The 25,208-nt window shown below is 46.2% G+C and overlaps 1 long non-coding RNA gene across 2 annotated transcripts in view; it reads left to right on the top strand.

Moving 5' to 3' along the window:
• LOC111098383 overlaps positions 1–25,208 on the top strand; it is a 64,563-nt gene that overhangs the window by 32,986 nt on the left and 6,369 nt on the right. Inside the window, exons 3-4 of one of the 2 annotated variants that reach the window (XR_005368105.1) lie at positions 4,060–4,168; positions 4,310–5,112. The exons of the other annotated variant lie outside the window; for it this stretch is intronic. This is a non-coding gene — a long non-coding RNA (uncharacterized LOC111098383). Of the gene's footprint in view, positions 1–4,059; positions 4,169–4,309; positions 5,113–25,208 lie in introns of those variants that run through there. 2 annotated transcript variants of the gene reach the window in all.

Genomic DNA, 25,208 nt, shown 5'->3' with positions numbered 1-25,208 from the left:
AGATGTTAACGTGTGGTGAGCACAGCATAATGTATAGAGAGGTTGAATCACTGTGTTGTACGTGGAACTAAAGTAATATTGTGTGTCAACTCTATTTAAAAAAGTGAGATATAGGGAAAAATCAGGTAAACTGAGGGTTCTATTGAGTTCAGGTCCAACTGAACTGCTCTTGTTCAAGAAAGTCATTAATAATATATTTTGAAAGCTTATTCAACAAATATTAACCAAGGACCCTGGGAATATACTGTTGAACAGAAACAGACATGAACCCTGCCCTCATGTTCATCCACCATGAAATGGCACATGACACCAAAACAAATGCACCGTGTTTTCTAAATCTGAGTTTTCTCTCTGATTTATTCATTTTTATTTTTTTTAAAGATTGTATTTATTTATTCATGAGAGACATAGAGAGAGAGAGAGGCAGAGACACAGGCAGAGAGAGAAGCAGGCTCGTTGTGGGGAGCCGGGTGGGGGACTCGATCCCAGGACCTCCGGAATCAAGACCTGAGCCAAAGGCAGCCGCTCAAGCACTGAGCCACCCACGCATCACTTTCTCTCTAGTTTACGTTCCCAAATGCTACCACTCCCCATAGATATGAGAGTTCTCTCAAAGAGTTAACATCCTTGAAAAGAGGAGCTGAAGAAACCTAGGAGCATTTTCTTTACCAGCTCAGGCAAATGACTGAAAAGTCAAAAACAAATTTTACAAAAAATATTAGGCTTTGGATGTTCACTCCCACGGACTGGCTATTTGAGTAAATTGGGCAGTGGTATCCCTGGTCTGCACCGACCTCCCTGGCTCCTCTCCGGGCAAGACAGACGCAGGAGGCAGCAGGACTTGTTGTGAGATCCTGGTCAATTCTAACCTGATTCCACTGAGAACACTCTCCCTCTTTCTGCGTCTGGGAGACACACGAGAGATCTCTGAGGCAGGCTGATATCCTCAGATATAAACCTAGTTTATGGCTTGGAACCATTAAGGCTGCTTGATAACTACTAATTAAATGAATTAGGTGCATAATACATAATTACCAGTGCTCTACATTTCCCTGTCTTTGCTGCACCACAGGAAAAAGTTTCCATGGCACTTGGTTTGTATAAGCAAAAACCAAAATTAAATTAAGAGGTCACACGCCAGTAGCAAAGACAAAATCAGGAAAACATTTTCTAATCAGAAACTGCAAAGAAATTGGGGCTTTTATATAATAGCGAAATTAGGGTTTGGATGGTGGTATTCTTTCAACCAACTTTTCACAAATATTTTCTGGAACGGGCCCAAGGACTGAATCCTAATTTAGCCCATTCTTTTTCAGATGTAATTGAATTCACTTGTTTAGGTTTCTGCCTCCCCCACCTTCCATCCCGTGGCAAGGGGAGTGCTGCTCTGCTCTCCCAGGCGGGGCACCGGTGCAATCTGTAGACGGCGTTGGGTGTTGGGAGGACCGTCCTCCGGGATCCGAGGCTCCTAATCCCTTCCTCCACTGCTACTATCTTCCCCCACCCCGAGGAAATTCCTCTCCACGCTTTGCTCCCTTGATGCTGCTTACCAATTTCCCCCTCCGCTACTCTTCACCTCCCAGCCCCCAAAGTTAGTCTCCTCCAGAAACAAACGACTCTATCAGCTGGGGAGGAGCACTTCGTCTGAAAAATATCCTCTGGGAGGGGTCGAGTGCAAAAAAAAAATTCAGGTCTAGAATCCTTGAACTGAAATCACTTATGGTTGCAAGAGCTGACACTGAGCTGGAGCAACATGCATTCCTTGTGGCTGAGGGATTCCGGCATCAGCGAAAGGGGGAAAGATAGCTTTTGTTGTTATTTGGGGCCCAGGGAGAGGATTTGGCGGTACGCACATCAGGTTGGAGTGAAAAGTCGCTAAGGACGCATTCGTTCCCACGTTAGCTCCGATGACGGCAGGCCCCTGGTTTGGCATACACTTAGCCTGCAGACACGAAAGCCATCTCCACGGGAAGGACGTGACTTGCCAAACGATTCCCACCACCCGCCTGGACTACCCCCTCGCGCTCCCGGCGTTCTCCCTGGCGGGTTGGCTGGGCCACTTGGCTTCAGAACTTTACAAATATTAGCTTCTAAGCCTGCTCCTTGAGGTTTAAAAACGTTCAGATGAAGGCACAACAGGGAGAGGTAAGAAGCCCACGTCTCTCTCTGTTCTTAAATGAAAGTTAAGAGACAGGTGTTTTTTTTTTTTTTTAATTCAGTTTGGGTGTAGAAACTTAAAAATACCTTCCCTTTTGGAAGATTCTTTCCCCCACTATGTTTGGCAGAGGCTGACTATGGTGGTTTGGAACACAATCTCTCCTCTGTCTCTGTCTCTGTCTCTGTCTCTCGCTCTCTCTCCTGTGCAGACACACCCCAGCATGCTGGCAGTCTCTGCCCTGGTACTCACATCTCCTGCCCAAGGATGTGCGGGCCTCCAGGGTAAGGACTCCACAGTAAATGGGCAGTAGGGCTTGGTGGGCCCCATCTGCTCTTGCCACGGGTGGTTCTTTTTCCTGCGTTCACAGGGATGAGAGTCTGCGTGATTTCCTTGGCCTCCCAGAATCCCGTTGCCCCGTCTCCAAGTGCAGCCTTCTGCACGCAACAGGGGAATTCAGGCTTCTGTGAAACAGGCTTCTCAGAGCAGAAGCATAGGGAGCCAAGTGTGAAGGCTAACACGCCCTGGGGGAAGATGTGGAACCAGCTGGGCTCGGAGCCAACAGCAGCGAGTCAGAGTTCTTCCAGGATCCTGCTTGCTGCCGGACCACCTTTTGTCATTTTAAAGTGGTGCCTACCCCACCGCTCTTGCCCTGGCCCCAGGGCATGCACTAATTTTCATTCATTAACGTGTCCCTTCACAATCAAGTTATTCTCATACAAATGGTATCGTTTAGGCCTCATAACCCATGAAATAAGTAGCATTGTTCCCATTTTATTGATGAAGAAACCAAGGTCTCAGAGGGGTTTAAGTAATGTTTCCCAAGGTAAGGCAATTAGTACCAGCAAAGAGAAGTCTCGGACCTCCTGATTTCCCGTTCTTTCCTTTGCACACCTTAGTCGGTGGACAGGCGTGCACTGTATCGCTAGCACTGAACTCGTATCAATTCGGTTCTGTCGAGGATTCGAAGACCCCATGACTTGGTCCCTACCACCCTGGCTCTTGTAAACCGGTTAGCCAGAATTAAGAGATAAGGAAGGGCTGCGTGGTATGCATTTAATGAGTTTACACACTTAGTCCGTTTATGCGCTTAGCAAACAGGTCTTGAGTATTATGTGCCAGACACTGGGGTGGGAGTAGAGGGACCCAGAGAGGAAAAGGACACCTTTCTTTAATTCTCAAGAAGTTCAAATCCGGACAAGAGACCTTCGCTGCTCAAACCCCTCAGTGGCTTCCCATTGCTTCTGGGGGGCAATCCAAAATTCCTGCCGTGGCCCACACAAGGCTGTAGGAGATGTGACCTTCACGCCTCTCTCCAGACTCCCTCTGTTCCACACACACACCGGGCTTCAAAGAACTGCTTCCTCCCCTGGGATCTTCACACCCTGAGATGGCTTCACAGAAGTGTCATCTGAGCAGGGCCGTGAAGCCTGCCTAGGAGATTTCCAGGCCAAAAATGATGGGGATAGAGGAATTTGAGTGAGGAGGGGACTCAGTGAAGAAGAGTGGCTGAGGAAAGTTTCATAGAAAAGGCAAAGCATTCCTTGTGTTTAACTGATATTCAGGAACTGTCCGTAGAATGGAGCTGGGCTGGGAAGGCTGGGGCTGGGCCTCATGTGGCAGGAAGGAGAGCAGGGCAGTGAGAACAGGAACATACAGACAAAGCCTCGGAGCTGGGGTTGCCTGACCTTGTGGAAGGGCGGAGAAGCCCTCTCAGAGGCAGGTTGGGAGGGGAGCGGTGATGCATGGGAGGCTGGGTGTTTTTTGGGGTGCGATGGGATGAGAGATCTGAACTCCGGTTGTAGCTCAGCTATGAGCTCTGTGACCTTGGACAGGTTACTTCTCTGGGCCTCGGCATTTGTGAGGAAGATGGAGTAGGAAATCTCTAAACGTCTTCTTTCCAGATGACATGTGCCCTTGAATTCTCTGGTGATGACAGAGAACTGCAAAAGCCAGGATGGATGCAGATCCTGGAAAAGAGGAGGGAATCCCAGGAGGATAGAGAGAGCCCAGGTAGAGTGCTGGCATCAGGGCCCCTGCAGCTTGCTGGGGGTGTGGAGGAAGAGGCTGGAGGGGAAGCCAGGGCTGAGTGCCCCGCCGGAGGAGGGATGTGTGAGGCCGGCTGCAGCTTGGGGCTCATCACTGTCCCAACAGATCAAACCTCAATGGGATTTTCTAAGACAGCCCGACTTTTCTTCACTGCGACCCTGATCTCAAGTCTACTGTGGGGGGACAGAGGCCCACGCCCAGGGGAGAAGACTGCTGCGGCCAGTAAAACTGAGCACCGGGTGCAATGGAGTAAGGAAGGAGGGGAAAGAACTGAAGGGGCTTTTTGGACAGTCCAAAGGATCGGACAACCCCCTCAGTGGTTTTTTTTTTTTTTTTCCCTGTAGTGACCCCATTCTGCCCCATGGATGTCACTTTTCTCTCTTTCTCTCCCTCCCTCGCTCTCTCCCCTTCTTTTTTGGAGGTTTTGGGGAGGGGAAGCAAGCTGAGGGAGGTGGGAAGAGACTTTTTTTCACATGAGTCCTCAGAATTACAGTTCACAAACTATTCAGTAAACTGACCGGCCTCAACCTCCCCTTCAACGGCCTAATCTAAGGGGTGGATCTATGTGTTTTGTTGCTTGTCAGAAACAATCGCTGAGCGGCCCATTACATTTACAGCACGTCGCCCTTTAATTGGTGTAACACGCTGAGGCCTGAAAGGAGGAGAGGCCCACAAAAGCGCCCGTGAATGAGCCTTGACTCACACAAAAACACTCTGCAGAAGTTCAGAGCTGGCCACTAACAAGGAGGTAGGGAGTTAGTTTGAAAAGGGGGTGAAGTTCAGAAATGTGTCACCTTGAGGAGCCTCCCATCAAAGCAATGGTCGCATTGACAAGCTGCAAAGAAAAAAAGTTAAACCTTCAGGGCTGTGGACTTGCCTGCTGGATTTATTCTTTTTAAACTTGAGGAGGGGGGTAGGAGAGGGGAGGGAGTCTTTCTTCTTCTCTTCCCTACCCTTGTCTCTCTGCTCCCTTATTTACTTCAGAGAGCCTTAAAGAAGTCGGTCTGAAAAAAAAAAAAAAAACATACCTCCCACCCCCCTGCTAAGATACACTATTAAAAAAAATAAATGTATAAAAAGTCAGGCTGAATGCGGCCGCCTTGGGCCGCCGCAGCTGATTCCAGCCTCTGGGAGAATAGCGTTTTGTCTGCGCGCCCCGGCCCCTCCCCCACGGCCCAGGGCGACTCCCGCGTCCCGGGGCTGCGAGCCGGTGGCCCGGGGCTGGGGGCTGCGCCCTCGGAGGCCGCGGGAGCCGGCGCGCGCTCGGGGCCCTGGGGTTCCGCTGCCGGCCATCCTCCCCCGCCCCGGGGAGGGGACCCAGCTTCCCCTCCTCCTGCCCGCGACACCTGGGTGGGACCCCACGCGGCCGCTGCCGTTTGCAAAACGAGGCGTCCCTAACGGCACCAACCGGTGTGCGCAGGGGCGGCGTCCACCTGCGAGGTCCCTCGCGCGCACCTGCCCCGCTCCGGGTCCCGGAGGCCGCCCAGGGGCCGCGATGGAGCCGACCTGTCCGGCACCTGCCTGAGCACCCTGCCCCTCGCGCCCCGCCACACCTGCGCGGCCGCACCGCGCCTCCCGCGGCTCCCGGGTGCGCGCCCGAGCGCTCCAGGGCACCCTCCGGGGCCGGCCCCCTCCCGCCTTTGTCTGGGGACCGGGGACCCCCCCCCTCGGGACCCCCCCCCCCCGCCCCTCGCGCTGCTCCTGTGAACCGGCTGCCCCGTGCGGAGGCGGGGGCGCTTTTCAATGCGGCGCCCGCAGCTCCCTCCAGATTTGTAATCCGCCAAAAAGCCGCTGATTGCTGCAATCGTTACTTTTCATTAAAAAAACTTAGAAGCAATTTGGGAGAACCCTTCTCAATGAATACATTTACCCCCGAACGGTCTTTCTTCTCCGCCTCCACTTGATGAGTTTCTCTGGCACGAATCCGTTCTTACAGGCACAGAATGGGCAATCCCTTGATCCCCGTCAATTGTCATCCCGAGTCGGGGCCACTTTGACCGCCAATAGTGGGGAAGTCAGAGCTAATCCTCAGAAGGAATCACGGGAAAAGAAAAGCAACAATAACCAAGTCAAGCGTAAAAAATGAAAGAGAAATCTCTATTATCACTCACTACATTTCCCAGCTATGTACTGAAAAAATCAGCTCGCTTGTCATTCGAGTCAGACACCCGCACAAGAATCTGGGGTCGTGGCGGGTTGGTAGACTCACACGACGTGAGGACGGGGCTTGAGAGCCAAAGGCCTCTCCTCGGCCTCCGCCAAATCCCCTCACATCCGCCATGACCATTAAATACAGGCTGACTTTATTCTGTATGGGGAGGCGCGGGGGTGGGTGGCGGGGAGCCCCCAGCTGCGCGCGGATCCTGAGTCCCGGGACCCGGGGGGGGGGGGGGCGGGGCTGCTGCCCGAGGCCCGCGCCCCGCGCTGCTCCGGGTCCCGCCGCCAGGCCTGGGCCGCTCGGTCCCCCGCGGGCGCAGGTGCGCGGGGCGCGCGCTCGGGGCCGGGGCCGGGGCCGGGGGCTCCCGCCGCTGCAGCCGGGGCTCCGGGCGGCGGCCCCCGCGCCGTGGGCGACGGGTGGGGCGCGAGAGGCCCGCGGGGCCGCGGGAGCAGACGCAGCGAGACCTGGGGGAGTGTGCAAACACTGCCACTTTCCACGCTGACACCTACAATTATCTGACATGGGCCTTGATTCCTTTATGCCGCAGCCAAGTGAGGGGCAAAGTTAGTTCTAAAGAGGCCGATGTAAAGCGGCCGCCGGGCCGGGTTCCAGGCGCCGCCCGGCCTCTCCGGGAGGGGAGCGCGCCCCCCGCCCCCCCCGCCCCCCCACCTCCCGCCCGCCCGGGAAGGAGCAGGGAGAGCTGCGAATGCCCCGTCGCCCGCGGATTTGGGATCGACGGCCCGAGTCAACCCCAGCACTGGACTGGGGGGACCGCAGAGGACATACATCCCCGAACACCTCGGGCCGAGAAAGGGCTGGGGCGCGGCTGTGCGCGCGCGGTCGCCGCCGGTCCCCTCCGTAGCCGCCCAACCTGCCTCGGGGAGCCTTTTTGTCTACTTTCGTCTCCCCCCGCGGCGGAGAGCTGGAGCTGCTCTTCCGGCCGCTCCCGGGGATGGTGAGGGAGGGCCAAGGGCGGCAGCAAGGCCACGAAGGCGGATTCCCTCCTCGCCTCCAAGGGGCCTCCGGGGCGCCCGAGCCTGGGCGATTCCCGCTCCGGCCCCCGCCCGGCGCCCATCTCCCGCAGCGCCCAACTCCCACCTCATCCCTGGGCATCCAAACCCCCGAAGCCCGTTGGGCTTTTCCCTCTGGAGAACCTTCCAGGCTGCCACTTACCCCCCTTTGCGCCACCCACAGCACACACACATTACACACACGGTATCACATAGGTGCACATGACATACACCGCACACTATTGATATGAACCTCTTCCCTTGTGTAGGAACATGCAGAAAAAACCGTTCACGCTATAACAAGCTTCTGAAACATACATTTACACAAGACCCGGACTCACCTGCATATACAGTCACACAACCTGCACACACGCCTGAACATCCAGGCACACAACGCACATGCACACCCTCCCAATTGCTCTCACAGTGCACCAGCACGCCCCTTGGGCGCGCACAGACTGGCTCCGCTGGTATGGTACGTCAGGCAGGGAAGGCTACTAGCCATCCGGGTGGGGGTCACCGGCTTTGGCCCTGGGACCCAGGGCCTCCTTTGGGGATCCTTGCCTGGGCAAATGCCCCCACCTGCCCAGCAGCCCTGTGCTCTGGGCCTGTGCGGCCCTCCACCCCTCACCTCGCGGGCGCTGCACTGGAGCTGGGGCTTCTCAGGCCACCACACCAACCAGGCTGGAGCCCGGGGCAGACTGGCCAGTGGGACTTGTTCACCGTGGCACCAAACGCCGGCCCACGAACCTCCTTAAAGGAGTGGACGAGCTGCGGTGGCAGCCACAGGGGTGGGGAGTGGGATGGGCAGGGAAGGAGAGGGTCTGATCTGACTGACCCGCATCCCCACCCAGGTCTGGCAGCCCGGCCAGGAGGATGGTGGAGAGAGTGGGGGTGATAATCGCCATCTATAATGAGTGAGAACCCTGCCCCAGATTTACATAGACGTGGATCTCCGCTTAGTCCCCGATCTGGAAAGGGTGCTTGCAGAGAGGGCGACATTCTGCAATCCTAATTAGTGATTTTTGTCCCCTTGTTACTGGGCTCAGCATCTCATGCAAATGAACTCTTCATTTCAGCCACATTACCCCAGCTCCAGAATTAACTGACTCTTATCTTTAATGATATGCTGCTGAAGTTCTCCAAGCCCGGCTAGCTTTTTATCTTGATTACGCTAATCAATAAGAAATGATAGAGTAGAATTATAAACTCTATTGGCTTTTAAATGTTGCCGACAAGCCCTTTAGATGCCATTCCAGTTCATTGTTATTTATTAAAATGATCCTCAGCCTAACAACGATTGCAAATAGAGAGGCGAACAAGAATTAGCCTTGGGACTCATCCCAATCCGTTGCTGACACCTTGACCCTCCATTCCCCAGGGAAGATTCCTCAATTTGGGGGCTTGAAACGGTGGAAACATAAAAAAAATAAATAAAAATAAAAAACCACGCTGAAAGAGAATTGCTCTTTCAGAGGCGCAAAAGAACCAAAACAAATGCCCCTAAACAAAACAGAACAAAAAACCCTATATTGTGACAGCACGTTCCCCACTCTAACCAAATAGTCTTAAAGGTAGAAGCTTTCAAAAAGGTGCGTTGAGGCTCAGAGCGTCCAGCTCTAGCGACGAATCTGATCTGTAACACATGGGCACACCCTGCACCTCACTGACCCCTGCGCCCAGCTCACATACTTTTGCACATCAATATCTACAGACTTCTATATTTATGTATATGTAATTTCAGACAGAATTTGGGATATGCAATTTCTCCCACTTAGTTCTCTTGGGAGAAAAATGGAGCTTGAATCCCTTCCTTTCTGCAAACAATATTTTCAACTCTAGTTGGATGACAGATTGGTTGTTGGCCCAGGTGTCAGAGCATCTGGAATGGGCAGTTTTGGGGTCCCTAGATGTCCTGCACCAGGTGGGCTGAGATCACCAGGAGCCCGTTCTTTCCTACCTTGGCAGCCCATAGCCTACACCCATCCAAAGTCCAGGCCCCCACGACTCCTGGGTTGCACTTCCCTCACAAGCCCAATTTGCGGAGGGTTGTTTCCCAAGGAACCAACAACAGTAACAACAAAGGGCATTTGGGGGCATTTTTTTCTTTCCTCCGGCTCACAGAGAATATAAAATCTTTATGTTGTACGTGAAAAACATCCCTCCTCATCCTGGATCCACGTGTCCACCCTCTTCTCACTCCCAGCCTCTGCTCTAAGTTTGGTCCTGGGTGGGGTTGGAGCCTTCTGCGCGCTCCAGGAGGCCCACCGGCCGGCGTGGCCCATCAGAATCATGTATAGATTTACTAGCTTTCATTTAGGTCCAATAAAAACCTATTGAGTGCCTACTCTGCATTAGGCACTTTGTCAGGAGCCCGACCCTGGCTCTGAGGCGTGGGGAACCTCTCCCTAGCTCGCTTGACCCTCCGCCCCCTCAGCGCTTTGGATGGGTTCTCAAGATTCGTGGCATTCAGAGCTCCAAAAGCGCACAAGCAGGAGGCACACGCACACAAAACACACGCGCCGCAACTCGGCCCGCCTTGCCCAGCAGCCCTGCGGGGCGCACCAAGTCTGGACCCGATTACGCACAGCCCTACTCGCCCCCCGCTTGGCTACCGGTCCCCAGACAGCCGCTAGGCCCCTCCAGCCCCTGCGGCTGCGAATTCGGCCCCTTTTCTACCTGGCCCTTCACCCCCAGCGCAGTCCCCGGCGCGGAGGGGAAGCTGCGTAGACGGCCCGGAGAAGGCGCGCCCCGCCGCTGAGCCGCGCAACCCGCAACCCGCAACCCGCGGACGCGCCGTGCGGGGCTGCGCGTGGGGCGCGAAGGGGGCCGGATCCCACACTCCAGCCCACCAAGGCCGCGGTGGATCCGTGGAAGAAGTTGGAAATCGCAAGCAGGCGAAGCCTTTTTTTTTTTTTTTTAAATGACATATGGGGGAAGGGCTGAATGTATCAAAATCATGTAAAATTTCTGTTCTTAGCAACATCCTTGTTATTAGGAATGATGACTAAACCGCCAGGATTATTCTGGACTGTAAGTTATCAAGAGCCCACTAATTTCACATTAAAGCCCATTGACTGCAACGTCGTGATTGAAGGGTTTTTAACAATTAACATAATCAGAAAATGAGCTGAGATAATTTTTATTCAACTCATTACTTTTTAATCATGTATTTCTTTTAATTAATATCTTCTCCGTGAACATAACACAAAGCGGAGCCCCAGTGCTGGCCCAAGCCAGCCTTCGGGACTGAATTTGACACAGCCAAACATTTCACCAGCCGCATTCATTGCATATCTATTGTGGTTTGGGTGAAACAGAAAAATTTTGCCCAAAAGTCACCATGCTGTTTTGAAACACAATTTAAGGGGTGGGGGTGGGGGAGAGCTGGGAGCAAACAGCCACTCGCTTTTGATTCGACTTGACTTTTATATTTGGGAGCCTCTCTTGGTTTGCAGCCAGAGGGATACAAATGGGAAGTAAGAAACAGAAGGAAGAACCTGAAGGAAAAAGGCTTTTGGAGATGAATGTCCCATCCTGGGTTCGAAGAGAAACGGGCTTTGGAGGCTCGTGCCTACACCCAGGCCAGCTGTGTTCCTAGGCTAGAGCTTGCCGGCAGCACGCCTGCTCCTGGCCGCCAAGTCTCAGTCTGGGCAAGGGGTGCTCGCCCCCACTCCTTGCGTCCCCATCCTTCCCACCACACGCTGGGCTCAGACCCACGCGGGACTAAGTCCCTTCGCTCCTGTGGCCCAATGGGGAGTGGACGGTGACCTGCTGGCCTTTCTTTGGGCAGGATCCCATCGCAGCCAGCCCCTGCAGTGCCGACAGATCCAGGCATTTACATGGCTGTCTTGGTGCCTGACCCCACCTTATCCCCCAACACTTTTGGGCATTCCCAACCTTAGAGACTTGATCCAACCCAAAGACCTGAAATGAGGGGGAGAAAGGGCATTTTTGGTGGTGGAGAGGACTACAGCCTCCCCCTTGGCGAGCTCGCTCCTCACTAGAGTAACTGCAACCCAGGGGCACACCTTGCCTGTAGCCTGACCGAGAGGCCTCCGACACCTCCAAAAAAGGGGGGCTGTTTTTAGATTAAGATCTCTCATGCAGAGGGAGCTGCATCAGCCTCAGAAAAAAAGAAACAAAGCCGACCCCTGGTGGAAGAAAATGAAAGTTTAAGAATAAATATAAGGAAGGTTTGAGAGAGCCTCATGCTCAAATGCCTGTAACACTGTAGAGGAGGGGGAGAAGGATGAGAGAGAGGGCAGGAAAGGATATATAGGAAAAGGAAAATCAGAAGAGGCAGAAATCAGGGGAGATCACACAGAAGCAGGTGCAATGCAGGTGGAGAGAGCTGGGAAGTCTGAGACTCAGAGGGCAGATCTTTTTGAGCCCTTGGGTCAAGTATGCATCCTCAGTGCTTGTGGCCTGGGCAGTATCAGGGGATATGTGTGTGGGGGGGAGGGGAAGCCTGGTTTCTTTCTCTTTCTCTCTCTTTTTAAGTAACTCTAGGCCTAACGAACGTGGGGCTTGAATTCAGCCTCAAGATCAAGAGTCCCATGTTCTACCAACGAGCCAGCCAGGAACCCCTCTTCTCTTTCTCTTTAGTGGAGGTTTCATGTTCTATGGCCACAGAGGGCAGATGGAGGTTTCTGTTGGACACTGGCAGCCACTGCCTGCCTGCTCCAGAGAGCATTCAGGTTCCAGAATCTTCCTTCCCTTTCCTCTAAACAAACCTCTTCTTCCCACTATCCTAACCTCTCAGTAATTGCAAGGTGATAGTAACTAAGGCAGAAATTCAACTTACCAAGAGGGAAAACAGCTTAATTGCTGTTTAATGCAAGCCCCACTCCTCTCTGGTATTTATTTGTTCTTGAATTTTAATGGAGAACATCTGGGGCACAAGGTTTCTGCCCACAGGATGGTGGTATTTCAGGCACTAGAGCAAAAGGGGAGGGAGAACCACTATACTGAAGCCTCTGCTGATGTCCAGGGCCAAACAGTTAAAAATAAAAGTAGAAAGAAAAAGGTGATATCAAAGATAAAGATCTCCCTGATGAGTAAGTCATGTTTATTTGGAGCACTTCAGCTTAATCAAGGAAGTGCAAAGGGGGGCATTTGTGTCTTTGAGCTCTTTTTGAAAGCCTTTCTTGAATCCACTATCAAGATGTGCCTCTGTGTGGCTCCCTCCTAATCTATCTGTCTTATCCTCTGTCCTCTTCTACATGTCCTGATCTTATACAGGGATTTCTTTCACACACCTTATCTCTCCTATACCTAGGACACGTCAGAAGCATTTTCTTCTTCCTAACCTCCACAACCATCCATTATCCATAACTTTACCCTGGGTGAGTTTTCAGGAAATTTGCTGAACTTTTTTACTATCCTGTGAGATCCAATTTGGGCTTATAAACCACACCTAGAAGGAGGGTGGTTCTGGGCTAGTCTTTCTGGAATCTAGTGTGAACAGATTCACAGCCACTCGTTGGCAACTGAGAACAACTTTGCTGAGGAGTGTAATGAGGATATTGTTAGAGGCTGTGTCTGAGTATATAATAGGAAGGAAAACCCATATGCTGTGTTTGTGACTCTCGAATGCAAGTGTCAAACACTAGGGGGAGGGTGATGGGAGAGGGCAGACATGCAGAGAGCACACTTGTTCTGAAATGTGTTTTGAGAGAAGCAGGTCAAGAGGATCAGTTTGGTGTCCTCAATAGAGGGTAAATAGTCTCTCTTGACAGAAATTAAGGAAATATTTATAGAATATAGTTGTAGCACATCTGCAGGAAATACTAGTAAGAGGTGAGTACGTGTTCCAGTGAGAGTAGACAGCACTATGTCCCACAACTTTTGTCAGTGAGAGTATAAGATTCTCTTGGAGTTTTTGCACTTTGTCCCCTGGTAGAGCCATTACTGGTTTCAGGAGAGCCTTGACCCAAATTTGACCCAAATGATGACTTAGGCTTGAAATGAGGGATGACAAGTCAACAAAGGGAGCCCTGGCAAATGAATCATGATTCGTGTGGCCACTGTCAAACCCACAGGCAGAACTATTATGACCCCACTTTGGCACAAGGCACTCTCCTCAAACCACCCCATCTCATATTTAAAGCTTTCATGAACGTTCATCTGTCCTCTTCAGTCTTTCCTGTTTATCAGAGAATCATGACCCACAGAGCTCATCTTAGTATCGTAACCAGTGTCCTGAAAACAGCTGAAATGTCTCACGGCTGCTCTAGCTAATTTCGATTTGGACTGAGTCTAAATGGTATAAAGCAAAGAGAAAAATGTACAATTATTAAAGCACTGAAAGTTTTGAGATAGCCAAACTGCAAAATTCAGGTCAGAATATACATGTAAAGACTGAATTATTTGAATTGTGTGCCCTTCTCTGTCATCAGATGATTATATGATTTTGCTTTACTTTGTGCTCTGTAGCACAAACTGCTTTTCAGAAGAAGCTTCTTGGGCATTCTCAGGGTTTGTGAAGAAAGAGCTTACTTAATTGCTTTGAATGGTTTGTTGGGACTCCATCATCCCTTTGGTATAAATCTGAAATTTTACTTATACTATATCCTTTTCTTGAGAGAAAGGGAGGGAAGGAGAGAGACAGAAACAGGAAGAGGGACAGGAAGAGGAAGAACAAGAACAAGAGAGAAGTGAGGAGCAAGAGGAAGAGAGAGAGAATCTTAAGCAGGCTCCGTGCTGAGTGGCTGGGCTCGATCTTACAACCCTGAGATCATGACCTGAGCCCCAATAAAGTGTCAAATGTTTAAACAATTGAGCCTTAAAAATTAAAAACAACAACAACAAAAAAACAACTGAGCCACCCAAGCACCTTATACTCTATCTAAATAAAAAGAAAAATGAACACAAATTAGCATTTAGTGGAAAATACCAAACCCGAATAAGTCACATTCTACATCATGTTATACTTGCTTTTATATAGCTCATATTGTGAAAATTTTCCCACTGTACACAAACATCCAGTATAATAATCTCCCATGAATCCATCACCTAAATCCAATAAGCATCACAGATTGCCTTCTTGTTTGCCTATCTCCCTCTTGGTTTGGCTAGAATATTTTAAAGTGGATCCTAGACATTAAAGGTCATTTCATCCCTAAATACTTCACTATACATCTCAAAAATGACATTTCATAGCACAATGGCAATGTCATACCTAAAGATAAACAATTCTCTAATATCATATAATATCCAGTCTATACTAAAAATTCTCCAATGGTCTATTTTTTTTTTACAGTTAATTTGTTTGATCAGGATTCAAAGAAGATACACTTGTATTTGATTGTATGGCTCTTAAATCTTAAAAAAAAATTGTTGTCTTTGTTATGGTTTTTAAGTCTTTTATTATTTTTTAAATTAAAAAAATTAAAGAAAAACATTTTATTTATTTATTCATGAGAGACACAGGGAGAGACAGAGAGGCAGAGACACAGGCAGAGGGAGAAGCAGGCCTCCTGCAGGGAGGCCGATGTGGGACTTGATCCCAGATCCCAGAATCATGCCAGAGCCAAAGGAAGACAGAGCCCAACTGCTGAGCCACCCAGGCGTTCCTTATTGCTATTTTTTAAAGATTTCATTTCCTTACTTGACAGAGAGAGAGAGAGCCAGAGAGCACAAGTGGCAGTGGGGGTAGGATGTGAAGGTGGGGATCAGCAGAGGGAGAGAGAGAAAAGCCGACTGCCCTCTGAGCAGGGAGTCTAATGTGAGGGTCTCTGGGGCTCCATCCCAGGACCCTGGGATCATGACGTGATCCCAAGGCAAATGTTTAACTGAGCCATTCAGGTGCCCCGGCCTTTAAGTCTTTTTTTTTTTTTTTTTTTTTTTTTTTTTAGATTTCATTTATTTATTCATGAAACACACACACACACAGAGGCAGAGACACAGGCAGGGGCAGAAGCAGGCTCCATGCAGGGAGCCCGAGGTGGGACTTGATCCCAGGACTCCCGTATCACACCCTGAGCCAAAGGCAGATGCTCAACCGCTGAGCCACCCAGGTGTCCCCTTTAAGTCTTTTAAAATCTTTTGCTTATAGTCTCTCTTTTTTTTGCCCCTTTCTTTTTATATGACCAGGTTAGTTGTCCTGAGGAGTGTTCCACATTCTGGATTTGCTTGCTTGTTTCTTCATGGTTTTCATTTAACAAAGATTTCATGTGTCAGTAAGCAGAGATTTTGACTTGTTTTTCTTTCTCCTATATTTCCTGAAGACTAGTAGTAAGGTCTAAAGATTTTAATAAGTTCAGGTTTTTTTGTTTTGTTTTGTATTTTTTGGGCAAGAATACATCAGAGGTAATTTTCATATTGCACCAAATCAGGAAGTCCACAATGTCTTGTTCTGTTTTGGGTGAAACTCAGATTGATTGATCAGTGGGTTGGGGTGATGTCAGCCCAGTTCTTCATTATATAGTTCCCATCATGCTCTGACCATTGTTTGAATCAGGTATTTCATTAGGAGATAGCATATTATTCTTTTCAAAGCGGAGTTTCTTTTTTTTAAATAAATTTATTTTTTATTGGTGTTCAATTTGCCAACATATAGAATAACACCCAGTGCTCATCCCGTCAAGTGCCCCCCTCAGTGCCCGTCACCCATTCACCCCCACCCCCCGCCCACCTCCCCTTCCACCCTCCCTAGTTCGTTTCCCAGAGTTAGGAGTCTTTCATGTTCTGTCTCCCTTTCTGATATTTCCCACTCATTTTCTCTCCTTTCCCCTTTATTCCCTCTCACTATTTTTTATAATCCCCAAATGAATGAGACCATATAATGTTTGTCCTTCTCCGATTGACTTACTTCACTCAGCATAATACCCTCCAGTTCCATCCACGTCGAAGCAAATGGTGGGTATTTGTCATTTCTAATGGCTGAGTAATATTCCATTGTATACATAGACCACATCTTCTTTATCCATTCATCTGTCGATGGACACCGAGGCTCCTTCCACAGTTTGGCTATTGTGGACATTCTGCTAGAAACATCGGGGTGCAGGTGCCCCGGTGTTTCATTGCATCTGTATCTTTGGGGTAAATCCCCAACAGTGCAATTGCTGGGTCGTAGGGCAGGTCTATTTTTAACTCTTTGAGGAACCTCCACACAGTTTTCCAGAGTGGCTGCACCAGTTCACATTCCCACCAACAGTGTAGGAGGGTTCTCCTTTCTCCACATCCTCTCCAACATTTGTGGTTTCCTGCTTTGTTAATTTTCCCCATTCTCACTGGTGTGAGGTGGTATCTCATTGTGGTTTTGATTTGTATTTCCCTGATGGCAAGTGATGCGGAGCATTTTCTCATGTGCTTGTTGGCCATGTCTATGTCTTCCTCTGTGACATTTCTGTTCATGTCTTTCGCCCATTTCATGATTGGATTGTTGGTTTCTTTGGTGTTGAGTTTAATAAGTTCTTTATAGATCTTGGAAACTAGCCCTTTATCTGATATGTCATTTGCAAATATCTTCTCCCATTCTGTAGGTTGTCTTTGAGTTTTGTTGACGGTATCTTTTGCAAAGCAGATTTTCAAGTAACTTATTTCTTTTTACAGAGATACTTATAATTCCCTTATTGCATGGAGGAGTAATAGAGAAGTCACTTTGGGGATCACACTATGAATAACTAAAATCTAAGTCTGCTGAATTCCAGAATTCAAATTCCTTTCTATGGCAGGAAACCTAATAGGTAATAATGCTCCCTAGTATCTTGCCATTTGGAATCCAAAGGAGTATTTTAAAACTGGGCTCAAAGGTCCAAAGTCTTTTGACTTAAAAATCTTGAGTATTAATCAGTTTGGGTCTCTTTGGTCTGAATACCAGATATAAGAAATTTGATTTGCTTGGTTATGAACATCTAAAAGCCCAAACCATATTCATTGTGTGTTTTTAAAAGTATTTTATTCATTTATTCATGAGAGACACAGAGAGGCAGAGACATAGGCAGAGGGAGAAGCAGGCTTCTCGCAGGGAGCCTGAGATGGGACTCAATCCTGGACTCAGGGATCATGCCGGGAGCCCAGGGCAGACACTCAACCGCTGAGCCACCCAGGCAATCCTCATTGTTTTTTGTTTTTTTAATTAAAAAAAAAATTTTTTTTTAAGTAGGCTCCTTGCCAAATGTAGGGCTTGAACCTGTGACCCTGAGATCAAGAATCACATGCTCCACCAACTGAGCCAGCCAGGTGCCCCACATCTTTATTGTTTGAGTCAACTTTTCATTTGCATAACATTGGACAGATAAACCAAAGAGGACACTTCTCTCACTCAGGAATATTCTAGTCCCCAGCAACGAACTGTTTAAGTAATGGTTGTGTTCAGCTGAAAGTATCAGAAATGCCAATTTCAGGAGCTTAACAATTAGGATTTTTTTTTCTCACATAACAAGAAGGCCTGTGGTTAGCAATTGCTGGCTTTGCTTTAGGGGTTTGATGATGACATGGAAATGTTATCTCTTAGTCTTTTCCCTTAGAGCTCAAGATGGCGCCTGCATTTCCAATCTTCATGTCTGCATTCAAGGCAGAAGAAAGAGGCTCAAGAAAAGGCTTATGCCAGCCACATCTGTCAATAAGGAAAACATAAGCTTTATCAGAAGCCCCCTAGCAGTATTCTCTTTGGTCAGAACTGGGTCATTATGGCATCCTGACCTGCTAAGGAGCTGGGAAAGCAGTATTTGGCTTCCAAACTTCTATAGTAGAGACAGCAAGGAGATACACACCATTTTCTATACTTTGATAAAACCAAGTTCCTCAGCCATTCATTCTAAGGGACAAATTGTAGGGAATAAGCATGTCCATAAACCCCTTTGACCACAAGGGATGGTAATCAGACAAATACTGGCTTCAACTTCCAGGAGGGAAGCAAGCTATTTGGCCTATGAAGAGGACAGGAAGGTTCTGTGTCTTTTCAGGAGATACAAATATGTTGTGATAACTTTTCTTCTTGCAAATATTAGAACAGGTATCAAGAGGGAATGTACACATGACCAGATAGGATCAATTTGGGATCTCCTGGGATGAGTTCCTAGTCTATAGCAACGAATGTGCATAGACCTGGTGACACAGGATGTAGGCTTATTGATTCAGAGACAATAAATGTAAGGAATGTTGGACGTATGAAAAAATTAACAGTGACTTACAAGCCTAGAAACAAAAAGAAAGTGACTCTTTTTCTTTTCTACTTTTTATTATGAAAAAAATAAGAGGTGGGGTGCCTGGGTGGCTTAGTCAATTAAGCATCCAACTCTTGGTTTCAGCTCAGGTCATGGTATCAGGGTCTTGAGATCAAGCCCCACGTCCAGCTCCTGGTTCAGTGCAGAGTCTGCTTGGGATTCTTCCCCTGCCTCTCCCTCCAACTCTGCTCCTTCCCCTGTTCTTGCTCCAAAAAAAAAAAAAAAAAAAAAAGTAAGTAAATAAATAAATAAAATCTTTAAAAAATAAATTAAGAAGTAGGGAGAATAATACAATGAGCACTCATATATCTATCATTTATATGTAACAATTATTAATATTTTGCCATATTTGCTTCATATTTTTTGCTGAAGTGTTTTGAAGGAAATACATGTGATGTATATTCCTAAAAATTAAGGGCTATTTGTCTGTATCACCTCAGTGCCTTTCTCACACCTAACAAAGTTAGCAAGTATTTCCTAATGTTATCTAGCATCTACTTTACAAAATAAACTTCACAATATCATTTCATGGGCAAATGAAATTATGAATATTAAGTGAGAAAAAACATTCTTTAGCTTCTGATATTCATCTTTATTGGTCACAAATGGGGCTTGCTGTTGTGAATAATACTCTTGGGCTGAGGATACCTGGGTTCTATTTTTGGGTCTGCTACTTATTTGTGTGGTAAGATCACAAACAAGTTGCTTGATTTCTCCTTGTCTCAAGCTCTTTGCTTATAAACAAAGAGGACAGGGATCCCTGGGTGGCGCAGCGGTTTAGCGCCTGCCTTTGGCCCAGGGCGCGATCCTGGAGACCCGGGATCGAATCCCACATCGGGCTCCCGGTGCATGGAGCCTGCTTCTCCCTCTGCCTGTGTCTCTGCCTCTCTCTCTCTCTCTGTGTGACTACCATAAATAAATTTAAAACAAACAAACAAACAAAAAAGCCAAAGAGGACAGAATAGATTATTTCTACTTGGGTTTATCTGAAGAACTGATAACCTGGAGGCCTAGAGATTATTTGGCTATATTTTCACACACTGCTGAGATAGAATAGGGATAATGCAGAAACAAGTTTTACTGTCTTAGTCCATTAGACTGCTCTAACAAAATACCAAGGCTCAGTAGTTTATCAGCAACAGAAATCTGGAAGTCCCAGATCAGGGTTCCAGCATGGTCTCATGAGGGCCCTCTGCTTAGTCACAGACTTCTTCTATCCTAACATGGTGAAAGGGGTTAAGGAGCTCATTGGGGTCTTTTTTTTTTTTTTTATAAGAATACTAATCCCTTTCAGGAAAGATCTGTCCTCATGACCTAATCACCTCTTAAAGTACTCACCTCCTAACATCATCACCTTGGGTATTACAATCCTAACATATGAATTTGGAGGGGACACAAGCATTCAGATCATAACATCTACCATAGTCATAAACATTATTTTTTACACCATAATTTTTTTATTAGTTTCAGAGATATAATTTAGTGATTCATCAATTGCATATAACACCTAGTGCTCATTACATCAAGAGTCCTCCTTGATGCCTATCACTCAGTTACCTCAACCCTTCCCCCACCTCCCTTCTAGCAACCCTTGGTTTGTTTCCCAGAGTTCAGTGTCTTTTATGGTTTGCCTCCCTCTCAATTTTCATCTTATTTTAATTTTCCCTCCCTTACCCTATATTCATCTGTTTTTTTTTTAAAGATTTTATTTATTTATTCATGAGAGAGAGAGGTAGAGACACAGGCAGAGGGAGAAGCAGGCTCCCTATGGGAAGCCTGATGCAGGACTGGATCCCAGGACCCCAGGATCACGACCTGAGTCAAAGTCAGATGCTCAACCACTGAGCCACCCAGGCAACCTCATCTGTTTTGTTTATTAAATTCCACATATGAGTGAGATCATATTTGTCTTTGTACGACTTATTTGCTTAGCATAATACCTTCTAGTTCCATCCATATTGTTGCAAACAGCAAGATTTCATTCTTTTTGATGGCTGAATAATTTTCCATTATATACACATAAACATACCACATCTTCTTTATCTATTCATCAGTTGATGGATATCTGGGCTCTTTCCATATCTTGGCTATTCTGTATATTGCTGCTATAAACGTTGGGGTGTCTGTGCCTCTTCAAATCACTACGTTTGGATAAATATCCAGCAGTGCAATTGTTTAGTTGTAGGGCAGTTCTATTTTTAACTTTTTGAGAAACCTCCATACTGTTTTCCAGAGTGGTTGCATTAGTTTGCATTCCCAGCAGTGTAAGAGGGTTCCCCTTTCTCTGTATCCTTGCCCACATCTGTTGTTTCCTGAGTTGTTAATTTTAGCCATCCTAACTGGTGTGAGGTGGTATCTCATTGTGGTTTGATTTGTATTTCCCTGATGCCAAGTGATGTGGGGCATTTTTTCATGTGTCTGTTGGCCATTTGTATGTCTTCTTTGGAGAAATGTCTGTTCATGTCTTCTGCCCATTTCTGGATTGGATTATTTGTTTTTTAGATGTTGAGTTTGATAAGTTCTTTATAGATTTTGAACACTAACTCTATCTGATAAAACATTTGCAAATATCTTCTCCCATTCTGTAGGTTGTCTTTTGGTTTTGCCAACTGTTTCCTTTGTTGTACAAAAGCTTTTTAGCTTGAAGAAGTCCCAATTGTTCATTTTTGCTTTTGCTTCCCTAGCCTTTGGAGATATGTCTAGCAAAAGGTTGCTGGGGCTGAGGCCAGAGGTTGCTGCTTATGTTCTCCTCTAGGATTTTGATGGTTTCCTGTCTCACATTTAGGTCTCATCCATTTTGAGTCTATGTTTGTGTATGGTATAAGCAAACGGTCCAATTTCATTCTTCTGCATGTGGCTGTCCAATTTTCCCAACACTATTTGTTGGAGAGACTTTTTCCCTTTGGATATTCTTTCCTGCTTTGTTGAAGATTAGCTGACCATAGAGTTGAGGGCCCATTTCTGGGTTCTCTATTCTGTTCTACTGATCTCTGTGTCTGTTTTTGTGCCAGTACCATACTATCTTGAGGATTACAGCTTTGTAATAGAGCTTGAAGTCTGGAATTGTGATGCCTCTACCTTTGGTTTTCTTTTTCAACATTCCTTTGGGTATTTGGGGCCTTTTCTGATTCCATACAAATTTTAGGATTATTTGTTCCAGCTCTATTAAAAAATGTTGGTCTTTTGAAAGCAATTGCATTGAATGTGTAGATTGCTCTGGGTAGCATAGACATTTTAGCAATATTTGTTCTTCTAATCCATGAGCATGGAATGTTTTTCCATTTCTTTGTGTCTTCCTCAATTTCTTTCCTAAGTGTTCTACAGTTTTCAGAGTACAGATCCTTTTATTTTTGGTTAAATTTATTTCTAGGTATCTTATGGTTTTAGGTACAATTGTGAGATTGACTCCTTAATTTCTCTTTCTTCTGTCTCATTGTTAGTTCATAGAAATGCAACTGGTTTTGGTGCATTGATTTTATATCCTGTCACTTTGCTGAATTCCTGTATGAGTTCTAGCAATTTTGGGGTGGAGTCTTTTGAGTTTTCCACATAGAGTAGCATCTCATCTGCAAAGACTGAAAGTTTGACTTCTTCTTTGCCAATTTGGATGCCTTTTATTTCTTTTTATTGTCTTAGTGGTGAGGCTAGGACTTCTAGTACTATGTTGAACAGCAGTGATGAGAGTGGACATCCCTGTTGTGTTCCTGTCCTTATGGGAAAAGCTCTCAGTTATTCCCCATTGAGAATGATATTTGCTGTTGGGTTTTCATATATGGTTTTTATGATATTGAGGTATGTTCTCTGTATCCCTACATTGCAGAGAGTTTTAGTCAAGGAAGGATGCTGTATTTTGACAAATGATTTTCCAGAATCTATTGAGAGGATCATATGGTTCTTGTCCTTTTTTTAATTTTTATTTGTTTTTTTAAAGATTTTATTTATTTATTCATGAGAGACACAGAGAGATAGAGAAGCAGAGACACAGGCAGAGGGAGAAGCAGGCTCCATGCAGGGAGCCTGACGGGGGACTCGATCCCGGGGCCCCAGGATCACGCCCTGGGCTGAAGGCGCCACTAAACCACTGAGCCACCCGGGCTGCCTGCCTGTTGTCCTTTCTTTTATTAATGTGGTGTATCACACTGATTGATTTGTGGGTGTTAAACCACCCTTGCAGCCCAGAAATAAATCCCACTTGGTCATGGTGAATAATCCTTTTAATGTACTGTTGGATCCTAGTGGCTAGTATGTTGGTGAGAATTTTTGCATCCATGTTCATCGGGGATATTGGTCTGTAATTCTCCTTTTTGGGGAGTTCTTTGTCTGGTTTTGGGATCAAGGTAATGCTGGCCTCATAGAGTGAATTTGGAAATTTTCCTTTCCTTTCTATGTTTTGAAAACAGCTTCAGAAGAATGGGTATTAATTCTTCTTTAAATGTTTGGTAGAAGGGGTGCCTGGATGGCTCAGTCAGTTAGATGTCTGCCTTCAGCTTGGATCATGATCCCAGGGTCCTAGGATGGAGACCCACAACCTAGGATGGGCTCCCTGCTCAGTGGAGTCTGTTCTTCCCTCTGCCTCTGCCCCTGCTCATATATACTCTCTCTCTCAAAAAATTAATAAAATCTTTAAAAAAATGTTTGGTAGAATTTCACTGGGAGGCCATCTGGTGCTGGACTCTTGTTTGTTGGGAGATTTTTGATTACTGAGAAAGACAATAATCTTAAAGGTATAGGCAGCTTTCATGGAAGAACAGTTACAAACAGGATTTATGAAGGTGGGAACATAGGACCAGAATTGAGAGTTTATATACAGGGACATTGGATGTGAGCAGGTCTCCGCATATGGGATCCTATCTATGTAAAACTTAATCATGGAATAGCAGAGGGGGACTCATGCTCTTTGCTGGTTATTTACTCTCAAAAGGAAGGGAAGAGTTGAGCCAAATGTTCTTATTTCTTAGAAGAATTCAGATCTTCTAAAATTTACCAACCAAATAAGTCTCTTTCCTTGAATTGCAGTGCAGTAAGGGTGGACAGAGGTCAGGAGTATTACACTGAGTTCTTCCAACATGGAAGGAAATTTTGGGAATGGAGAATATATTTGAAAATAAGAAAAACTGAAAATAAATGAAGTATTCAATTGTAGAAGCTACAAAAAATCCATAGAAAGTAGAGTAAGAGAAAAAATAAATATAAATCAGAAATTAAAATGAAAATAAATAAAAATAAAGGATATGTTCATAAAACCAAATGCAGCTTGTTTGAAAAGACTAATAAATAGACCCACGTTTCACAAAGTAATTGAAAAAATAAGAGAATGGCATTAAGTGAACAATATTAGAAATTTTAAACGGTGGGGCACCCAGGTGGCTCAGTTGGTTAAGTATCTGCCTTTGGCTCAGGTCATGACCTTAGGGTCCTGGGATCAAGCCCTACATTGGGCTCCTGCTTGGTGGGTAGCCTGCTTCTCTCACTCCCTCTGCCCCTCTGCCCCTCCCCCTGCTCATGCTCTCTCTCTTTCAAATACATACATACATACATACATATATATCTTTAAAAAAAGAAAATTTAAAGGGCAACATAACTACAGAAGTTGTAAATATTTTAAAAATCAGGATAATTTTATTAATTTTGCCAGTATGTTTGAAAACAGAATAGTCAATTTTCTAAAAAAAATAAAAATCACTAACACTCATTCAAGAAGAAACAGAAAAATAGCCCAAAACAATAGCTGTTAAGAAAATTTTACTGGCATAGGTGCAGCCACTCTGGAAAACAGTATGCAAGGTCCTCAAAAAGCTAAAAATAGAACTACTCTATGACCTAGCAATTGCATGTTTAGGTATTTATCCAAAGGATACAAAAATACTCATTTGAGGGGGTACATGAACTGCAATGTTTATAGCAGCACTTATCAACAATAGCTAAATTATGGAAAGAGCCCAAATGTCTATTGATGAATGGATAAAGAAGATGTAGTATGTGCAATGATGCAATGATGTGGATGGAACTAGAGTATACATTTTTAAAAAGATTTTATTGGGATCCCTGGGTGGTGCAGCGGTTTAGCGCCTGCCTTTGGCCCAGGGCGCGATCCTGGAGACCCGGGATCGAATCCCACGTCGGGCTCCCGGTGCATGGAGCCTGCTTCTCCCTCTGCCTATGTCTCTGCCTGTCTCTCTCTCTGTGACTATCATAAAAAAAAAAAAAAAGATTTTATTTGTTAGAGAGAGAGAGCGACGCACAAGTAGGGGCAATGGCAGGCAGAGGGAGAGAGTAAAGTAATCCTGACACCCAAAGCAGAGTAGAAGCAAATAAAATTTTAGGTAATTTTATTTATGAACACAAATGCAAAATATTACATAAAACATTAGAAAATTGAATCTAACATTGAATAAAAATGATCAAATAGGATTTATAAGAATGCAACAATAACTCTAGAAAATTATTTAATTCACTATATTAACCTATTAAAGAACAAATATCATATGAATACCTCAAAAGATACATTAAAAAGCATTTGATAGAATGTAGTCCTCACTCATGATTTTGTTTGGATTTTTCATTGATTAAAACTTTTTTTTAAAAGATTTTATTTATTTATTCATGAAAATACAGAGAGAGAGGAATGAGAGAGAGACAGAGACACAGGCAGAGATAGAAGC

The sequence above is a fragment of the Canis lupus genome, chromosome 12 (assembly GCF_011100685.1).
Source record: "Canis lupus familiaris isolate Mischka breed German Shepherd chromosome 12, alternate assembly UU_Cfam_GSD_1.0, whole genome shotgun sequence".
Taxonomy (NCBI): Eukaryota; Metazoa; Chordata; class Mammalia; order Carnivora; family Canidae; genus Canis; species Canis lupus.
Note: the sequence above shows the minus strand (reverse complement) of the source record. Positions and strands in the feature narration are given on the sequence as shown.